The sequence below is a fragment of the Marmota monax genome, unplaced genomic scaffold (assembly GCF_021218885.2).
Source record: "Marmota monax isolate L192 unplaced genomic scaffold, Marmota_monax_Labrador192_F-V1.1 WCK01_AAM20220418_F8-fsc00388, whole genome shotgun sequence".
Lineage (NCBI taxonomy): Eukaryota > Metazoa > Chordata > Mammalia > Rodentia > Sciuridae > Marmota > Marmota monax.
Window position 1 is genome coordinate 113324 of NW_026693174.1, and position 8034 is coordinate 121357.

Sequence of the window (8034 nt, forward strand, 5' to 3'; positions counted from 1 at the left end):
AGGTAAAGGACAGTATCACTCTACTACTTACCTAGCATTTTCTAGATCAAGCTTCTCTTTGCAAATTGTGGTCTGTTCTGACACCTACTGATTGATGATTGGTATTGCATCTTACAGGGTCAGAGATGGTACCAAGGTGGCTTCCTGGAGTCCCTTCTTCTTCCTGATGGAGCTCATTCTATTGCATCAGTCACCAGAGGGATTCTGTAGAGAACAGAAAATGATCCCTCCTCTGATGTAGACACCAACTTGAGGACACAAAACAAACAGATAATTTCATATTCAGAAAATAAAATAGTCCTAGGACTGTAGGGTACATCTGGACACTGTGATCCAGGGGAGATGCAACCGGTGTGGATTTACAAAGACTCCGGAGGGCTGCAGGGCATACTGTCAGAGGTGGCTGGAACCCTGTTCTTCTGGTCTATATCTGTCCATGCAGCCCCATTCCCATCATCCTAGGAGCCTTCCAGAGCAGAATCTGGACCATAGCAGCTACACCAATTGGGGAAGGACCTGAGGCCACCAGTGGTTGGTGAGGTTTGTGTTCTGAGCTGAAGCTCCATGAAAGACCTTGTGAATCTTTTAGACCAACACTGGCCAAAAGAATCTTCTGCCATGATGAAGATATCTATATCTGAGCTGTCCCATGTGCCAGCCATTAGCCACACATGACCTATGGGATTAGGCATAGGAGAGAACCAAGTGCAAATGGAATGTTCATTGTAAAATTTAATGGAATCTAAGTTTATAGAGTCACTGTGGCTAGTGTGTTCCACGTGAGACAGCACAGTTCTAAAAGCAGCATCAGCACAATTTATTCTGCCACCTGGATGCTAATTGACAGGCACAAAGTCTGCCCCATGCCCTGGCAGTAGTGATGGACCGTGGCATCCTCAGCCTCCAAGCTGCCTCTTGAAGGCAGGCATTAGAAAGGTGATGCCCTGTCACTATAATGTCTTTTCCTGCTGGGGTGGTTTCTAAAACTTTTTTATTTCTTTCAATGGCTCATGTTTCCCTGCTCCTTTGTGTGCTTTGCCATCTTCTGTTGAAATGCAGCCTTTGAATTAAACATTCACCTGCCCAGTCTTTGGATTCTGATGTTGAACCCCTTCACTGATGATCAGGGCTTGCTCTGAGGACTGGGGTTTGCCTGGGTAAGGTAAAGGCTTTGATCTTTCCTCTGCATGCAGGTGCCTGAGTATGTGCTTCCCCTCCCAATTTCCCCAGAATCCATGCCTGTTTAGAAATGAGCTGGTTATACTTAGGGTCCAATGGAACCTTCTTTAGGGCCTGGGCATACTGTGTGTTTTCTGATCCCTTTTCATTCATGCAGTGGTCACACACAGTGGCTCCCACCACTGCTGTCCACACTTCCCTCACCTGAGACCTGAGCCCTGAACTTGGCCCTGTGTGAGTTCTTAGTCATGTGATAGAGAGAGCAGTCCACCAGTTAGCCCACAGTTGAGGTAGAAAGTCATAAGTAAGTGCTGCTCTGTTCCTCCTGGGCCACTGGAGGTATCAGGGAATTGGGCCCTTTGTTCTCTGTCCTGCCTCTTCCCACAGGGATGGGGTAGGGAAAGGTGTACGAAGGTCCAGGTGATTACTGGTGTAACTCAAGTTGTCTTTTCTTCACCAGGCTTTGACTTTTGTGTTTCAGAAGAATTTGGAGTGTAATCAGAATTTTTGAAAGGTTTTCCCATTCAGTTTTTAGTTTTCTTAACTTATTTCATTTTTCTGTTTCAATAGGGAAAAAGACTCCCAGAAATCCTTACTTAAATAATGTTAGTCTGACACACTCATCAGTTGAAAAAAAAAACTACTTTTTTTCATGAAATTGATTTAAGATATAAAAAAATTATTTAATGAGAACATTCTTTTCAATTTGAAGGATTGAGTTTTCTAACTGCTCTGCCATATTTTCCTTATGTTACACTAACAAATTACTTATTTTTATTTTAATTGTATTTTTGATGGAATATGTTAATTTGGAAGTGGAAACCTCAACACAGTATATTTTCCTAAGTAGAATAATTTGTTTATTTAATTCAAGTCTTTTAAAAAATTCTATTATACAATATTAAAACACTTGTTCATGGATCACTATAGTTAGTAGAACGCAGTTTAAAAGAGGAGGAATAAAGCATCATGGCCCCACCCTTACCCTGGAATATGGAGCCCCTCACTCTCAGTCATGGTGAGCTCAGCTTCGACCATCAGCATTTCTTCAGAGTTTTCTTTATTTTCCCCATTTATGTCCACATAGTATACAGGTATTGCTGTCTCCAAATCTACATGTATAAAACTGAACAACAAAATTGGAACCCATACATTATATTCGATTGAAAAAAATGAACTTCCCCTTTCACTTAGGATGTAGCAGGCCTCAGCAGACCATCAAAATCACTGCACTAAGGACATAAGAAAATATCCATGAAATAACCACTTTACACTAAAGCTTGTCACACTCAGAAGCCTTGGAAGAAATGAAAAGGAGACCTACAACTCCTGAAACAGGTTAGGACTTTTAAGTGAGCTGAAGTTTACCTGTTTTTTGTGTTTCCTCTTTAACATCTTAAACCTGAGTGTCTGCAGCATTCTAGCATGGTCTTGGCAGAGGGGCTTCCCTAGGGAAGTGGACCTGACTGGGCTTTGGAAGTTGCCTTGAGCTGTGAGGTTGATTGACATGGCTGAATGCTCAACAGCAGGCTGGGTTTCTACTGTGGGCATTTGTTAGGTCTGGGATGGCAATGTGGCAGGATGCCAAGTCCTCGTGGGGCCTCCTCTCCTGTGATTCTGCACTGACCATCTCTGTGTGTGTCAGGGACATGGCCTTGGGCTCCTGTATATCTGCTCATCTTCCCAGCTCAGCTTTGCCTCCTGGTCAACCTCCTATCCATCTTGTCCACAGGTCCCTCCTGAGTGACCATTCTTTCTAGACTCACCACAGGTCTATCTTATGGGAAGGGTCACCTGCTGAGAACTCTCCCCTGACCACTGGGTGGACTAGGATTGTGTGATATGAGAGAAGCACATTTGGACAGGAGCTTCACTGACCTTGAGTCACTGGGCCCCTGGAGAGTGCAAGACACACCACATTTCCATGAGGCTTGCAGTAGGCAAGGAAAACTTTGAGGGCCAGGCAGGGTCTGTGACATTTGGGGTTCTCTCTGAGAAAGAGAAGAGATTCCATCTAGCTTTCAAGGTAAAGCCCAACCCCAGCAGTGTGCCCACACCAGCCAATGTGGGACACGGTTGTGTGCTGAACAAGACTACATTTTACCACCCCCCTTCACCTTCTCATTCAGTGCCAGGGCCCTAAGAGTAATAGAATTTTTCTCCATTTGAGCGAGTATTGTCTTACAGATTCTTACACCAACCCATAGTTTTTGGAATGTGGCATCTATTTTAAGTTCTGTAATTCTTTCACACTTGGCTCATTATTTAAAAATATAACATGGATTCATACCACTCCCTTGTTATTTCAGAACCCATGACTGAATCTGGTCAAAGGTATCGACATGAGGCCCCCCTGGGAGAGTTGTGTAAAATGCTGAGTGCAACCCTGAGCTGGAGAAGGACATGGGCCAGAGATAAAGGAAGTACAAAGAAGGGTGAAGCAGAGGAGGTCACCACAGCCCTGCTCAAGTCCAACCAAGTGCAGACTAGGTTTACACCAAAATAAACACTAAAGAAAACACATACTTTTGGGTTGCCACAAACCACCTGATTCTGAGTGTGGTTCTGGTGAAGGCACCTTTAGGAGGAAGCCCCAGCCTGAGCTGCCATTCATATCCCCTTCCATCATGCTGGGTTGACCAGAGGCTCCTGAAGACCCTTCACCCTCCTGCTCATGCCCTGCCCCTCTGACGAGGCCTTAAAAAGAGCTTGAGCTCTAAGCTACAAACATGGTCCAGAGTCCATGACTACATTCTGTGCCCCTGAGATCCCAGGATCTTTCTCTCCAACAGACAGAGAATCTGCAGTGCCTCTCCCCTGACAAGCAGCACATTTGGCAGCTGGGTCACTCAGCAGGGAGGTTTGTGGGGTTTTATACCTTAATTTTTATGGTTAATTTTTACAGCTTGCTCAGAGCAATAACACCAGCCTCCTCAGCCTCCACTCTCCTGAGGTCCAGCATGAAATCTGTCTCTGACCCTCTGTCTGAGACTGAAGTTGCCTGAGACCCAGAGTTTTTTGGAGGCCCAAAAGGTCAGAAGCCACATAGACTCTCCTGCCTTCTCAAGAATCAATGTATTCATCTGTCTGTAGAAGGATCTATGTGGACCTGCAGGAGGTGGATGGGTGAGAGGCAGGAGGGAGGAGCCAGGGTCATCACAGTAGCACCTGTGGGTCCTCAAATAAGAGAGAATTGGAAGGTTATGCCTAGAATTTTGAACCATGTTCATGATTTCTCTCCCAACCTTAATCTCAGGCTACTGTGGATTGTGTGTGTGTGTGTGTGTGTAAGAGTGTGTGTGTGAGTGTGTGTGTGTTTCTGTGTCTGTCTGCATGTGTGTGTCTGTGAGTGTGTATGTGTGTGACTATGTGAGTGTGTGAGTGTGTGTGTCTGTGAGTGTTTGTGAGTGTGAGTGTGTGTTAGTGTGTTTTTGTCTATGTGTGTGTCTGTGTGTGTCTGTGTGTGAGTGTGAGTGTGAGTGCTGAGTGGCCCAGCTGCCAAATGTGCTGCTTGTCAGGGGAGAGGCACTGCAATGGGTTAGGGTTAGGGTTATGTTCAAAACATTAGAAAAACTAGGGATAACAGGAACTTACCTCAACATTGTAAAAGCTATTTATGCTAAGCCTCAGGCTAGCATCATTCTGAATGGAGAAAAATTGAAGGCATTCCCCCTAAAATCTGGAACAAGACAGGGATGCCCTCTATCACCACTTCTATTCAATATAATTCTCGAAATGCTGGCCAGAGCAATTAGACAGACGAAAGAAATTAAAGGCATAAAAATAGGAAAAGAAGAACTTAAATTATCACTATTGGCGGGGACATGATTCTATACCTAGAAGATCCAAAAGGGTCTACAAAAAAACTACTAGAACTAATAAATGAATTCAGCAAAGTGGCAGGATATAAAATCAACACACATAAATCAAAGGCATTTCTGTATATCAGCGACAAAACTTCTGAAACGGAACTGAGGAAAAACACCCCATTCACAATATCCTCAAAAAAAAAAAATACTTGGGAATCAACCTAACAAAAGAGGTGAAAGATTTATACAATGAAAACTACAGAACCCTAAAGACAGAAATAGAAGAAGATATTAGAAGATGGAAAAATACACCCTGTTCATGGATAGGCAGAATTAACATCATCAAAATGGTGATATTACCAAAAGTTCTCTATAGGTTTAATGCAATGCCAATCAAAATCCTAATGGCATTTCTTGTAGAAATAGATAAAGCAATCATGAAATTCATATAGAAAAATAAAAGACCCAGAATAGCAAAAGCAATTCTAAGCAGGAAGTGTGAATCAGGCAGTATAATGATACCAGATTTCAAACTATATTACAGAGCAATAGTAACAGAAACAGCATGGTATTGGTACCAAAACAGGCGGGTGGACCAATGGTACAGAATAGAAGACACAGAAACTGACCCATTTTTAAATGTCTGGCCATACCTCTTCCACAAGGGAATTGTTCATAATCCACCAAGTTTGTCTCCTCCAAGGCCTGTAACCTGTCAAAACAGGTTGTCAACAGCATTGCCTTGCACATCACTGTTTGGATCTCAGGCCAAGAGGCTGCAAACCTCAGGAGAGAGACCAGGTACATTCCCAGTCCAGGTCTCCAGGTCTCTTAGCCTCAGAGAGGACAGCAGGTGCAACTCCAGGTCCACAGGTCAAAAGACTCAGGGTTGATTTCCATACAACCTAGAAAGGACCTACAAACTTAGAGAGATCCTGTCTTAAAAAATAAATAGATAGATAGATAGATAGATAGATAGATAGATAGACAGATAGAGAGAAAAATACAAATAAGACCATGAATGTAGCTGAGTAGTAGTGCGTGTGTGGATTCAATAAAAAATTTGAAGAAAAACTTGAAAAAGAAAAAAGGAAAACAACTCTCTATGCACTAGTGGAAACTCCTAGAGGAGGTTTGTGTGAACAGCACTCAGGGTGAGAGGCCAGGTTGAACATTGTCCTGCTCTGAGTGCCAGGCTGGTGTCCCTCAGCCCAGGTGAAATTACAGGATGGAAAATCATGAAGGTCTGCAGCAGAGAGGGGGGTGAGGAGCAGCTGGAGCTCAGACAGGGTAAGGGCGGGACCTGCACTGTGCCAGGCCACACTGTTGGACACATGTCCCTATACAATTGTCTAGTTCCACAGAATGCACAAAGTGACACTGGTGTGACCTGTAGACATGGGTAGCAGTTGATGAATTGTAACAAAAGCAACAGAGTCTGGGGTGGTAATGGAGGGGCTATGGGACCAGGGGGAACACAGGAGAACTCTGTACTTCACCCCAATTTTCCTGGATACTTAAACTATACTAAAAATAAAGTCTAAAATATTCCTGTGTGGAATATATGGAGAGGCCTATCTTTGCTGCACAACTCCTGATACTGCCTAATTCAGTCTCTTCAGGTCTTAAATTACTTTCTTTATCATACAGTGAGCTCATTACCTACTGGGGCTGAGCTGAAGGGTCAGGGTGCAGAAGAGCCCCCCCCCCCCCCCCCCCGTTCCTCTGACTGACCCTCCTTGTAGTGCTCAGGGCCTGGCTGCCTCTGAGAAGTGCCCTCAGCAGGTGGAGGCAGCAGGAGGAGCAGTTGGGGCAGCCCAGCCTCAAACTTCTGCTCCCTGGGAGGTTTTTGTCATGGCCTGTGTCTCAGTGGGAGGGGAACTGTTGTCTTGTAGAGAGTAATAATTGGCAACATCTTCAGGCTCCAGGATGCTGATGGTGAGAGTGAAATCTGTCCCATATCCACTGCGATTAAACCTTGAGGGGATCCCAGATTCCAAATTGTTTGCATACCTGATGAGGAGCTTAGGAGCTTGCCCTGGTTTCTGCTGATACCAGTGTAAATTATTGCTAATGCCCTGACTGGCCCTGCAGGTGAGGGTGACTCTGTGTCCACGAGACACAGGCAAGGAGGATGGAGACTGGGTCATCATGATGTCACATCTGACACCTGCCATTGGAAACATAAAAAATATTCTTATGACCCTTATGTTACAAGAGGACTTTCCTGAGTATCCAGGCAGCACTGACCACAGTGTGATTAGTAAATCCCCAGTACTGTCCCTCCTTACCTGGGAGGCAGAGCAGCAGGAGCCCCAGGAGCTGAGCAGGGGCCCTCATGGCCATGCTGTGTCCTGACTGGGACTGACTCCTGCACAGGGTGTGAGCTGCCTCTTAAGAAGTCCTCAGGGCAGTGGGCTGTGCTGTGGGCACATGCAAATCAGCAGGGCTGGGCAGGCTGGGTACAGCTGCAGGGAGGCTCCTCCTGGTCAATCAACACAGACTCAGTGTGTCCAAGTGTCCTAGGTCAGACCAGGGAAGCTCACATTTGCTTGGGGTAAACATGGTTCCCTGGGGCCAAAGGACACAGTCAGCCCCCTGAGCTGCGAGGGGTGATCTGTAGTCCCTTTCTGGTTCAGGACAGGCTGTCCTTGTGTCTTAAGCAAAGTTCTGTGTTGGTGACCCTTGGAGGAGGAGGAGGCATTACAGAAGCAAGGGGGTAGTTTATGCTTTGGAAGTAAAAACAGAAATTAATGCAGCAAGAGAGGAAGATGTATAAACTCACCGAGGTGTTTGGGGTTTCTGGACCTTGGCACAGCATGGGTAAGAGTCAGGGAGGTGGGATCCACCCATGGACTCAGCCCTCCCTATTCAGAGTCCCACAGAGCACACTCATACCCATCATGGTGCCCACCTTCTCCAGACCAGCCGGTCTAAGGCCAGCCATGCTCTTCAACTTAACTATCTTATAAAAGAAGGAAGAATAATTTTACAAACTATGAAGGTATTTTAGAGATTGAAGTTTGGAGAATATAGGGCATGGTCA